Source organism: Crocodylus porosus, unplaced genomic scaffold (assembly GCF_001723895.1).
Source record: "Crocodylus porosus isolate Cpor-Errol unplaced genomic scaffold, CroPor_comp1, whole genome shotgun sequence".
NCBI classification, from domain to species: domain Eukaryota; kingdom Metazoa; phylum Chordata; order Crocodylia; family Crocodylidae; genus Crocodylus; species Crocodylus porosus.
This window is the reverse complement of record NW_017728918.1, coordinates 28,301,030-28,314,796: the sequence shown is the minus strand read 5'-3', so window position 1 is coordinate 28,314,796 and position 13,767 is coordinate 28,301,030. Positions and strand designations below refer to the sequence as shown.

At 44.1% G+C, this 13,767-nt stretch overlaps 1 long non-coding RNA gene across 1 annotated transcript in view; it reads left to right on the top strand.

Moving 5' to 3' along the window:
- LOC109312196 overlaps positions 1–7,864 on the top strand; it is a 13,536-nt gene extending 5,672 nt beyond the window's left edge. Inside the window, exons 2-3 of the long non-coding RNA XR_002101730.1 lie at positions 6,332–6,334; positions 7,770–7,864. This is a non-coding gene — a long non-coding RNA (uncharacterized LOC109312196). The remainder of the gene's footprint in view (positions 1–6,331; positions 6,335–7,769) is intronic.
- The last annotated feature ends 5,903 nt before the right edge of the window (positions 7,865–13,767 follow it).

Below are 13,767 nucleotides of genomic sequence, written 5' to 3'. Positions count from 1 at the left end.
TTGCAAAACAAAGAGGGGGTGATACTTAATACAAAGAGCCTTTGGTAGTTTTCCCTTCAGTTTTCAACCCCCCCTTCCCTCTCCCATTAAGAAGACAAGGAGGGCTAGCAGCTGTGTTTTTTTCTAAACCTGCTATTGATAATGCATTTTTAATAATATTTCTAACAGTGATATATTTGTCGTGTCAGATGCATCTCAGCTAGTAATTAAGGAACTGACTTTTGTTGGTTTGCATAATACAGTCTGTATTACAGTCCTATTTACTTTTTAAATCAAGATTGGATAATTTTCTGAAACAGGTGCTGTAGTTCAAACAAAACTTAGTTCAAGTAAATGATTATAAAGCCTGAGTTAGACAGTAGGTCTCCCAGGATGCATTGCAACCATTGGATTTCCACAATATATCATAGTGCTTCAAGGCTTAAAAGCATCATGGGAAATATAGTTCATCCTAGAAGGCTGGCCTAGAAAGGAGAATGGGGGGTTAAGGCACCTCAAGCACCTGTCCTGTAGGGCACCGAGACAGGCCAGAAGAACACAAATTGTACTGATCTAAAAGTGTTTCTAGTCAGTTTGATAAACCTAAAGTTTCAGTTCAGGTTAAGTTATCTCTTAATGAAATATTTTGGCATTGGTTCTGTGTCCAGTTTGAGTCCTCATACATCAGGAAAGACGTAGACAGATTAGAAAGAGTCCAGTACAGAGTGACAAAAATGATTAGAGCCTGGAAAGCATAATAGGCTGAAAGAACTAGGTTTATTTAATATGAAGGGTGTTTATAAAAAAGACAGATAAACTTTTCTCTGGGACTGTAGCAGAGAGGACTTCTCCCTTAAACTACATCAGAAATATTTAGGTTGGAGACTACTAACAACTTTCTGACTATGAGAGTGGCCAAGCATTGGACCAGGCTACCTAGAGAAGCTGTGGAATCTCTATCCCCAGAAATTTCAACAGCTGCTATAGGCGACTTACAAGTGCCACTACAGTGTATCCGCCTCTGGAGGCCTACTAGTGCCTACACCCTCTGATCTGTCCCCTATTCAGTATTCTTGTCCACCATGCCTTTGATGTTAGCATTAGTAGGGGAGGTTGCACAGAGAGTAAGCCACGCTTTTAAAGAAGCAGGCCCTATCTCGTCAGAGGCTCCCCCTTTCCATCATCCTAATTTTACTCTCATTGAGCCCTCTAGTTCAGGGTCCACTGTTTAGGACTGCAAGCTCCTGGCTCAGCTCTGGTCATGCCCCATGACCTCAGGTTCCAGGACCCACAATCTGCTACGCAGACAGCTAGGGGCCTGGAGCTGTGTTCTTCCCCTGCCACCTCCTACATTATAATGCAGGCAAGCTTGGCCTCCTGTAGTCACCAAACATACCATCTGGCTTTACAGTCTGGGCAAACCGGGCCTCATTCAGCCACAGAACACACTCCAGTTCTTATACTCTGTCCACTGCATGTCCCGAAGGATGAGGAGGCATGGCAACCACCTGCAGGTGGCAGCGGTGGTGGGGGTGTGGTGGCGGCAAGCAGGGAGCTCCCACAGGTGGCCATGGCAGTGTCAGCGTGGGCAAGGGGGGTGGAGAGTGCCGACCAGCAGTCAGCGACTACCTGTAGACACTGCCAGTGGCAGCAGCCAGTGGCAATTGGTGAGTGCCCGCAAACATCAGCAACAGTGTCAGCAGTGACGGGGGGGGTGGCAAGCAGTGACTGCCCGCAGGCACCACTGGCAGCATCAGCAGCGATGAATTGTAGGGGGTGTACCACCAACCCCAGGAGGTGCACGTGCACCCATGTGCATACCCTATGCATCGCCAATGATCCACTCAGTGCAATTTCAGGTTTGGGTTATCCTTTGGTCACCCCCTGCAACCCAACCAAAATGGGGGGAGGAGGGCAAGGAACAAAAACCAAAAAATGCAAACACCAGTCCTGGTTCAAAATAATGTCCTGCATGGGGTTTGCCACACCCCTTGGTGGCAGGTTCCAAGTAACTTGGGTTTATACTGGGTCATATGACCCCTCTACTTCCTCTCTGGGTCATCATCATCAGGGATCTGTGGTTTCCGTTCACAATGGGAAAATGCAGTAAAAACTTTAAAGGAGAAAAATGTAGGCTAAGGCAGGTTTCCCCTTGTAGGCTGGCAGAGTTCAAGCCTGCAAGGGGCTGAGGGAATGGAAGGAGGGTGGTCAGGCAGGGGGTGCCATGTGCATGTGTGTACATACACATGCACATAGCCACCAGCCACCCTGGAGAGCAGCTCTCCCAGGTAAGTTTGGGTGGAAGGGGGGGAAATGTGGCCCCCATAATGATGGAGGGAAGGTATTGGGCAGTGCATGGGGCTTGGAGCTCAGGGCCATGTGCAGCCACAAAGCCTAGGTAGGGAGTGAGATGGGAATGCGGGTAATTTGTCTGAGGGACAGAGGGGGAGCTGGCTCTCTGCCACCATGAGCAGTCTTAAGGGGGCATAGGGGCATGTGCCCCACAGAATTGTATGCAAGGAAGGTGCAAGCTACCTGTTGCAGGCTTGGGCTTCCCACCCTGCTGCATTCTCCCTGGGTCCTCCATAGCAGGTGGGACCCGGTGTGGCAGGGCAGAGCAGGACGGGGTAGGAAGCCCAAAGCTGCCACCATGAGCCCTATGCTGCCATGGTGAGGCGCCCCCTGCCCACCCAGCAGCAGCAGGGGGAACAACCCATCACCACCACCCCCACTGCTGCCAGGCAGGCAAGAGGCACCTCACTGAGCAATGGTCTCAAGGTGCAGCAAGAAAAGTTTAGGTTAGATATTAGGAAAAACTCTCTCATAGGGAGGGTAGTAAAGCACTGTAACAGGTTACCTGGAGAGGTTGTGGAATCTCCATCCTTGGAGGTTTTTAAGACCCAGCTAGACAAAGCCTTGGCTGATATAATATAGTTGGGGATGGTTCTGCTTTGAGCAGGGGGTTGGACTTGTACAGGCAGCATAGATGACCTCCTGAGGTGCCTTCCAACCCTAATTTTCTATTATTCTGCAACTGTTTTCTCTTTCAGGGTTAGTAGCAGATTCCCCTTTCTTAAGCAGATCTGTCTGTTTGTAGGGGTCTCACATGTTTTCTACACTTTTGCTATTCAGGAAGGGCAGAGGTCAGAGTCACAGCTGGGGGTTCTGACTGATGACAGTGCTTCTAACAATTTACAAATGGACTGGACTTCTGAAAGGAGGGTATTATGTCTCTAGTCCTGCTCTCAGCCTCTCTTTTTCCATTGGTATCCAAGCCCTCTCATATGTGTGTGAATAGCTCTGTGAAATAAGATAATAATTAATTGTAGGTGAAAATGCTGAATGGAGGCAGACTGGATTCATGTTGCTGTTTATGGTCTGGAAATGTTCTACAGGATATAACTTTGTTCCTCCTCATAGCAGCAACACCACAAAAGGAAGGGCACCCTACTATTCTCTGCCACTAGGGAACCAAAGAACACAGCTGCTGAAGCCTGAGGAGGAATTAAAAGACTCTGTGCAGGCCCTGCTGTTTAATTTCCCTCTCTCTTTCCCTCTAGCAACAGCAGCACAATGGGAAGGATGCACTCATCACAAACAAATAATATTGCAACTGGCAGACTCTTTAAAAATGTATAAGCTTTCTCAACCTAACAGAAGTTCCAAACAAAGGAGAAGCACCCACTTCCATCCCAGCAGGAGACAGCTCCTCGCTCAATGATGTAAATTGCTGGACTTGGGAACCATAAATTCCTGACCATGGGCATAGTGTCTGTTTCTCCTTCCCCGCTTGATGGGACTCAAGTAAAGTCCTTATCAGTATATGAACTACCTCCACCTCTGAAAAATAATGTAATTTCTTCCACTTACAACACATAATCACCCACATTGGAGGTAGCGTTAGCAGTTCCATGTGGCAACAGCATGGGAGTGTTGCATTCACATACACCTAGATTCCTGGTTCACCCTTTGTATTTTGATCCACAACTCCTCAAGGAGTCAGTTTTCTTACCACTCCTTATTTATCTGGCACATTGCCAATGATAAAATATGAGAGACCTGCTTTCCATTTCCTGTTCCAACACAAACTTCCTTTGGGTATGACTTTACCTCTATTTTGGGGCAACTCTAAGGTTTTCCATCTGCTACCATGAGCCACACAAGCCTTCCTTCCTTGTTTATACGACCTTCCTCCTCTGCATGAATAAGCACAGAAGAAGAGAAAATAGAGGGCAATCTGAATAGGAAAGCCCAAACTCCTTTATAGGAATCACACCAATTACTTGTCTCGACTTCTGTGTTTGATGCTCAGATCTTCCAGGGGAAGCTGAACTGCGTGGGGTGGGGAAGGTAAGGAATGGGTTAATATAGGTGGTCAGTCCTTTTAGTTAGGGATGGAAAGCAGACCCAGCAGCAGACTGAAGAAGCCCCTATATAATATTGAGTGAGTCTTTTTGCCTCTCTCTGCCTCATTTTCCTCTCTGCCACCTAACTTGGATAAACAGATCACAATAACTATCACAATGAGTCCGGAAACTCAGCGCCACAATAGTAAAAGGAGGAAATAAAGAAACAGAGAAGTGAGTCCAGATCCCTAGGTATTGAATTACTTGTCAGGCTTCTAATTCTCCATGATTTCAGTAGCATATTTAATAGGAGCGAGGCTACTAAAACTTAGGTGAATCTAGGCCTCCTGGCTGGAATTAAGATTGTTAGAGAGCTACTGTCCATTTATGTGATCTCGATCCTGGGTAAGCTTTTTGAGAGAATTATTCTAGCACATGTCCACAAGGGGCCAGCAGGGGAGATTATGCTTAGGGGCAACAAACCCAGGTCATTAGAGGCAGGTCCTGTCAGACCAACCTGGTGGCCTTCTATGAACAGTTCACCAAATCCTTAGATTCATGGGTAGCAGTGGACATAGTCTTCCTGGACTTTCAGAAGGCCTTTGACACTGTCTCTCACCCCGTTCTCATTAAGAAACTAGGGGACTGTGGTGTCAACACCTACACAGTCAAATGGGTCGCCAACTGGCTGGAGAGCCGCACCCAGAGCGTGGTAGTGGATGGGTCATTTTCGACCTGTAGGGATATGGGCAGTGGGGTTCTGGAGGGCTCGGTCCTCGGGCCCACACTGTTCAACATTACCATCAGTGACCTGGACAAGTGGGTAAAAAGCACCCCGTTCAAATTTGCTGATAACACAAAGATGTGGGGGGATGTGGGCATGCTCAAAGGAAGGAATAGACTACAATCAGACCTAGACAGGTTACAGGGGTGGGCGGATGAGAATAGGATGGGATTCAACACTGACAAGTGCAAGGTGCTGCACTTGGGGAGGAAGAACCAGCACCATACCTACAGGCTGGGGAGCTCCCTTCTCATCAGTGCAGAGGCAGAAAAGGATCTTGGAGTCATCATTGATACCAAGATGAACATGGGCCGGCAGTGTGGGGACGTGGTCAGGAAGGCCAACCGCACCTTGTCGTGCATCCACAGATGCATCTCAAGCAGGTCCAAGGAGGTGATCCTCCCCCTCTATACGGCACTGGTCAGGCCACAGCTGGAGTACTGCATCCAGTTCTAGGTGCTGCACTTCAGAAGGGATGTGGACAGCATCGAGAGGGTCCAGAGGAGGGCCATTTGCATGATCAGGGGCAGCAGGGCAGGCCGTATGAGGAGAACCTATGGGACCTGAACTTGTTCAGCCTCCACAAGAGAAGGCTGAGGGGGGATCTAGTGGCCTGTTACAAACTAGTCAGAGGGGACCAGCAGGCACTGGGGGAATCCCTGCTCCCCTGAGCACTACCAGGAGTAACTAGAAATAATGGTCACAAGCTGGCAGAGGGTAAATTCAAATAAGACATCAGGGGGTCCTACTTCACTGTCAGAGTGGCTAGGATCTGGAACCAACTTCCAAGAGAAGTGGTGCTGGTTCCTACCCTGGGGGTCTTTAAGACAAGGCTAGACAACCACCTTGCTGGGGTCGTTTGACCCCAGTACTATTTCCTGCCATGGCAGGGGGTCAGATTTGATGATCTGCTCAGGTCCCTTCTGACCCTACTAACTATGAAACTATGAAACTACGAAAATGAGGAAATACAAGCTAACATCAGGTCCATAGCTTCATCCAAATCAATGCAAGTTATCTAATCAATATGCCCATGATCTCATCACTAATGAGCCATCCAAAGTGAGGAGAAATGAACCAACAAAACCAAAGCTAGCTGACTGCATCCTTACAGAGTACTCTACCCAACACATATTCATTCTCAGGGAAGTTAAATCTGAAGTAAATTAGCCATTATATTCTATGCCAGACACAAATACAGAAAATCTTGCTTGCAACCAAGAGTGTTTGCTATCAATTATTTCCTAACAGCTATTTACTTTTCATTGTTATTCTTTTTCAAGAAAGATTCAGTCATCCATAAGGGAGCAGAAAAAAATACTCATTAAATTTCAATGGTCAATTCTATATAATGAATAAAAATCAAATAGTCAAAAGGAGTGGTCTGAATATCACTTGTGATGGAAATTTGCAGTGAAATCTGATTTCATCAATGTCAGTAGCAAACAGGTTGGCAGAAGTATATTGGCAGAAATCAGGATTGATTCACCAGTGGTCCAGTGGCAAAGAAAAAGGGTCCTATTCAGTGAATTTACAATGAATGTCTAAACATTCAAGAATGCAGTGTAAATGGGCTTTGATTTCAACCACACATTTAAAGAAGATATGCTACAGTTAGGACTTTCTTACTTGGTACTTCAGGAATAAATTGGAATTTGTTGTGCCTGGATCCTTAGCTGTGATTTCCATTTTCCTGCTGTTACAATGGTTCTGGAACAGAAACAACAAATATTAAATACTGCTCTGATGACTGATATAAAGTGTTCAGTCAGCACAATTACCTCTAGTGTGTGTGTTTTATTGACTTATTAAGCATTCAGAAAAGACAAATATTGCATTTCATTGAATTACATGTAAAATATATAGTTGGTTACACCTGAAACAGACACTTGGAAGAATATATTAGTTGTAAAACATGAAACTGTGTGTGGTGTCCTTTTTTTTTTTAATAGGTGTTCTGGTTCTTTTCCTTCCTCCCTTTCAACACTTTCTCAAGCTTTCTTCAGATTAAATAGTATATTTTAGTTTATCAACCTTATTTAGAATCAGTGATTTTTTTTTTTTTTGGCTAACCCATTCTGCATCTTTTCTTTCTAATGATAAACTTCTTGGTCAAACTATTTCCCGTAAGAAATGAATTTTCTTTCTCTTCTTCCATTGTACTTGCCATATTCAGCACAATCCATTTCCTAATCACTATTGCCATTTATCTCTTCGTTTTACCTTGTCACCTACTTAATTCCACTAGAGGCATTTCTAACATCTCTGTCTAATAATCTCCGCTAACAATGCAGAACACTATTAGCATAATAAGCATTTCCCATCTGCACAAATGAGACTCCATCTCATCAGTCTGAAAACTAACTACTGTACATAAAAATAGCTGGAAATCATTAGAATTAAAGAAAGAGCACATTCTGCTGTAAACAGGCTTCTTGGGAAAACCATTTCTTTATTCTATTTGGTGTTGTAAATATAGGTTGTGATCCAAAGTTCACCGAAGTTAATGGGAGTCTTTCTACTGAATGTTACTGGGCTTCAAAGCAGGTTACAGGGGGGAAAAAATCAAGCTTTGCTATATGTGAATAGAAGGAAATTCTGTGGGTGTGTCTATATGTGTGCTTTAATGTATGGTAACCTATTTTACTTAGGTAAAATAGGTCATGTAAAAAATGTGCAATTACACTAATGTGGAGTAAAATAGTCTACTGCGCATTAAGCATCACTTAAAAAACAAACACTTTGGTATTGTGCATTAGGGCAGACTAATATGCATTTATTTAGTACCTCATATTGGAGGCTGTGAGTGGTACTGCAGGTATGACCTGTATCAGAACAAACAAGAGCTTAGGTCCCTGAAATGCCAACTCTTAGGGTTCAACAGCTTGACCCTCAGCATGTCCTGCTCATGGGAATGGACCCTCTTCTCTCCTGCCATGCCTTGTTTTTCTGTATTGCTGGGAGGGTTTCTGATCATTAATAGGAGTCTTGTTCTGGTTACATGCCAAGGCACTCCATGGGGCTTCACCTCCCCTCACACCCTGTCCACATGCCAACTGGATATAATGATGTGGGCCAACCCCCTCTCTGCAAAGAGATGTAACCATGGTGCTGGCTTGCTAAATGTTATTAGTAGGGTCTCAGAATGAATGTCATCAACTCAGATTGCCATTTGGCCTATTGATGTTTTTGCTTACTTAGTCAATTACAAATAATAAGGATCAAGGAAATCAAAGTTGGACACGGTTCACTAGTAACTAAGAAACTCGATCCATCCAATTAATTCCAATAGGCAATCACATGACTATATTGAATGAAATCAGAAAACCATCTGCAATTCATCAGGCTGCAAGAAAATCAATACATCAAATTAATTCTATCAGATGATCAATTAATGATAATCCATTACATAAAAGCTATTCGTAATTCATTAATCATTAAGAAAATCAGTTCATCCAATTAATTCCATTGATTCATCAGATCATTCTAAGTTCATCACAGACTCAGTCCTTTCACCAAGTAAAGTTCTCATTTTTCCAGAGGTGCAGGCCGCACCATGTAATTCAGTCTAAATGTTCACCAGCTGCTCCCATTCACCGGTCACTCCCTACTACTCTGGCTGCAAGTCTGCCCTACTGCTTGTCTGCTTTTTCTATGGTGAACACCTGCTTACTTCTTTATGCCCCAGTTAGGAATGAGAGATCCTCCCTCTCTCAGTCCAGCTCTGCAGGGGCTTCACAGAGCCTTCTCCTCCTGCCCCTATTCCCAGGGCCTGGTTACCTATTGCCAGGCTTTCCTCTGAACACCCACATCACAGAAACTCTCCCCTTGCCAATTCCAACAGCGTCTGCCAGACTCTTGTGCCTGTGCAACTCCTCCCATCTCTCTCTCTCCTCCTTCCGCCCAAGCTGGACATCTGGTTATATAGCCAGCTCCCAGGTGTCCTCCAATACAGAGGGAGCAGGAACTTATGAATTGGGCCCCCAGCTTCCCCTGCTGATCAGCCACTGCTGCTGTCTCCACATACACTGCTTTGCCCAGGTACCAACAGGGGGTTTCTCAGGGTCCCTACTCTCAGACTTCCCTTTGGGAAGTACCTTTTGCTTCCACAGAGCTACCAAATTTAACATGCATTAGGAAAAGTGCACTAATGCACATGTAGATGTGCCAAGAGTGTCTGCATTTTAAGCCTTAAATCTTTTTATCTAAAAAGTACTTGCAGAAATATTCCACAGTATAGAACCTATGTTTTTGTGTCCAAATACTATAATTGCACATACGTATCAGTTCGGTTATGGCACTTGTCTGTAAATATAGGCATTTAATTAGACATATTTCCTCTTTTCCTATATGCAAATAGGTTTCTACTTCTAGAAGTATGACCCCTGAATATAAATTTGTGGCTCTAATAAGTCTCTAAAAAATGGAAAAAGGATGAAAGTGTTTGAAAACAGGGGAGTGGCAGGGGGAGAAGAGGGAGAGGAGGGAATGGCAAGGGAAAGGGGGGAGCACTGGAAGGACAGGGGGTGAAAGGCAGAGTCCAGAGTGGCAGAGGAGGGAGAGTGGGGCAGAACCCAAAGCAACAGGGGGTGGGGGGGAAGCGGAGCCAAGCATGAAGCAGCGGAGGGGGGAGAGCGGGCCTGGGCCTGGTGCAGTGGGGACAGTGGGTGCAGGCATGATACAGTGGAGACAGTGGGCCCAGGCCCAGCGCAACAGGGGCAGCAGGCACAGACCTGGTGCAGCAGAGGCAGTGGGTACAGGCCCAGCACGCTGGGGGCAGCAGGCCCAGGCCCAGCATGGCGGTGGCAGCGGGCATAGGCACAGCATGGCGGGGGCAGTGGACATGGGCCCAGGCCTGGTGCAGTAGCAGCAGAAGGCCTGGGCCTGGTGCAGCACTGCAGAGGCAGCAGGCCCAGCATGGTGGGCAAGTGGGCCCAGACCAGGAACAGCCAGGGGAGTGGGGTGCAAGGCCAGACATGGGGCAACACGCCCCTTCCCCTCTCCCCCCTCCATCATTCTTGACAGGCAGTTTGCTAGTGTGAAATAATATCTTTCAATGTGTGTGAAGCATTCTACCATATCTCAGTTATTCCTTTGTTTTATATGTACTGAAGCTTGAAAAATCTAGGGGCTCTGCTTTATCTAAGGAGAGGCAACTGGTCTCTGCCATAACTGGTGAAGTGCTAGCTCCTCCTAGGTCATCTTTTTGCCCTTCTGAATGCAACCCCTCTCAGTTAGGCTTTGTGCCTTTACATTTCCTGGAGACTGAATTTGTTGAGTCCTCCACTCTTAGCCTCTTAGATAATGTTGGTGCTTGGTTATAGTAGCCAAGAGGCCTGATGGTGATTCTGCCTTTCGCAAGTCTGTGGGCACATCTACATGTGCAGTAGCATAGTTTATTGCACAGTAAATGCACTCATCTACACGTGTGCATACTTACTGTGCTGTAAAAACCTTTAATGGCAAGTAAAATTGGTACCTGCACATGCAGGTAGCAAATTTATGTGTGATTAGTTACAGCTCGGTAACACATGTGTAGATACGACCCAGGAGCAAATCTGCTCCCACATCAGGCCTGCCCCTAGTGGACTGGCCTCAGACTTTGGGCTGCAAGCCTCACTTGCCCCAGGGCTGGGCTATCTCTATGGCAGCCTCTACCTCTGGGTTTTTAAAGCCTGTGGGCATTTTGAGCCCTGGGGCACACCAGGGACCCTGAGGCCAATCCCCTGTATACTAGCTGGGCAGGCCACAGCCCACCTGCCCCAGTCTTCCTGCACTCCAGCATTGCTGCCTGGTATCACAGTGCTGTGTACCTGCCAGACCCAAACCATCCAGGCCTGCAGGTTTCCTATCCTAGCATTGTCTTTAACAGCCTTCAGATGTTTAGTAGAAGTGGTTTATCTTGACCTACTCTTCTTCCCATTTTGCTTGTTTTCCTTACCAGCATCTGTTTCCAATAAAACAAAACTAATATATTCACAAAATAATTGGGTCAATATGTAGTGTTAGCTAATTATCACGGAACAGCTTCATTTTATCACAGGCACTTCAGTGCTCTGACACAGAGGAGAGACACCCAAACTCTGGATATACATGGCAACTTTCATTTCATTTTTGTTGTTCTATTATGAAAAATAAAGGCCATTCTGACTGAAAGTAGCCATTCTTTCTAGGACCTAATAAAGAATCATCCAAAGTGTTTATTAAATAATAGTTAACTATATTTCACAGCTTTTCCATATTTAATAACATAATGGTAAAACTTACAAAAACAAATTGGAAAAGGTAATATTATAGTAATTCCTAATGTCCAGAAAGCCTTTTTTGATGGGTCATTACACATTGCACTATGCTCATTGGAGCCTAATGGTCTCCTCCATGTAAGAACACAAAGACATAGAACTGTATCTGAAAACCTCTGTAGTTCTGCTAATAATAGACACCATTACATGCAATCTGGGACTGTCTGGGGCTGGTGACCTTGCGAAAAGGGAGAGAGTCATGGCCTCCAGCTCACCTGTTGAACAGTGATTTTTCAGGAAAAGACAATGGTAATCCATCATATTCACTGTCTTAATTAGGAATACTTAAGGCCTTGGTGCCTCTCAGCAATAGTAGCACAGTGGCAAATTGATGTGCTGTCCTAGCATTCAGTTCATGGACATGTCATGTGGTCTTTCTAGAGACAGAATTCATGTCAAGTGTCTTGTTTTTAAGGTAAGGATTTTACTTTGACATCGTGAAACGTATGGAGTTTGGTTTGGGGTTCTTTGGTTTTGGTTTTTTCTTTTATTTTTTTCAGAAGAGCAAATTTTGTTTTCTTGTTGTATGTACAAGGTAAGCAGGAAAAAACCCAAAATATAAGCTTCCAAAACAGACGAAATGGTCTTCAGAATTCTACAGACTACCTAATACATATCTGTGATCTTCCGCTAATGTTTCAAGGAGTAGGTTGTGGTCAGGACCCTTCGATTTCCCTCCCCCAGAATATGGCAATCAGTGCAACTGATACCACACTTCATCCCATGATGAGAAATGTCACTACGTAGCAATCCACCGACTATTAAAGCACTATAAGACTGTACTGTTGCTAGACTGAAGGATTATGTCTTCCAATTTTCAGATTGGAAGAAAAAGTATTGACTGAAGAGACTCTTCAAACAGTAGATGAAAAACACAAGGATTTAAATCAGGAATTGGATAATGTTAAGCAGCTTTCATCTACCTTAATTAGAGATAATGTTGCTCTTAATCATGAAATTTATGTTGTAGAAATCAATTTAAAAGTATATGTTTTATTCTGAATAACAAAAGATTTCATACTGCTTTGCAAGGGTACAAGAATTAAAGTCTGACCTGTGACTAAATTTAGGAATCATGTATCCTACTCCTGGCAAAATAACCATATCAATTAGTTAACAAGGATTAATAAAGGGATTTGGTATCTAGATTGCCAATTTCTAAACCTGTCATCACCAAAGAAAAAGACTGAAGTATTTCCAGATAATAGTTTAGCTCAGTACATGCTGAAGAATCATTGTTTTTTTGCTGAAAAAATGCAAGCATTGTCAAGATGGAATTAAATGTGTCAGTGTATGACCAGGATAAGAAGTTACCTAGTTTTTTAAAATATTGAAGAAAATTTTAGGATTATAGGGAAAATAATATATAAGAGCATTGTTTGCCATATTTTTATATTTGAACCTGATATTTCTGTCTGCTTGCACTCAAATCATTCTCCTCATTTTTCTTGGTCCTCTACACTGAAGCCAGCAGGGTTAAACCTCAGTAACTAGCCTCTGGTGTGGGGTCAGATTTAGGCACTTCTGAAAGATGCCCCAAAGGATCAACACACTAAGTGGCTAACAGCCTAGAGCTAGCCAAGGGAGTTATCTCCCTTGCAGCCCTGGTTCAGGCACACAACCTTCAGGGACAGGCAGGAATTCAAATGCAACCTTATGTTTAGCATAAGAAAATGGAGGCCAAAGGGCCTTTTAAGTGCTATAAATTAAATAGAAGATGCACAGAATTTGCAGAAGCCAAATTTAGAATCCATGTACTGTATTCTCTCTCAGCATTACTGTGTCCACTGCAGTTATTTACTGCAAAGGTAGAACATATTTGTCTTCTTTACATAGTGCAACCCCCACTTGCATTTATTCAAATAGACACAGTGCTGTTGGATTTCAATGGGCTTCAGATCAGATCCTCAGAGAGCAATTGGATACTCAGTGGTTTGTGCAGGAAAGTTAGCTCTTTCAATGAAAGAGGAACTAGAGAGGATATGACCTAAATATGGATTATGAGGCTATTAGAAAAGCCAAGTTTGGCGGAGGTGGATTCTGCATCCATTGTCATTCGTGAACAGTGCAATCATTTACATTTTTTTATTCATTGCTTTCTCTTCTGCTGTCTGTCAGAAAAAAGAGGTTCACACATGGTTTGTGGGGTACATAAGAGCCACACCTTTAACCCCTGAAATAACTATATATCCACTTGTGAATTAATAACAACCCATATTTAGGTTTTAAACTTTTGCAAAGTCCACATTTTCTGCATTACCAAAACTCTAATTTCAGATTTCACTATTTTAATTAACTGATCACAGATACTATTTTAATTAATTATGCCATTCAAAATTAAATTGGGTAGATGTGG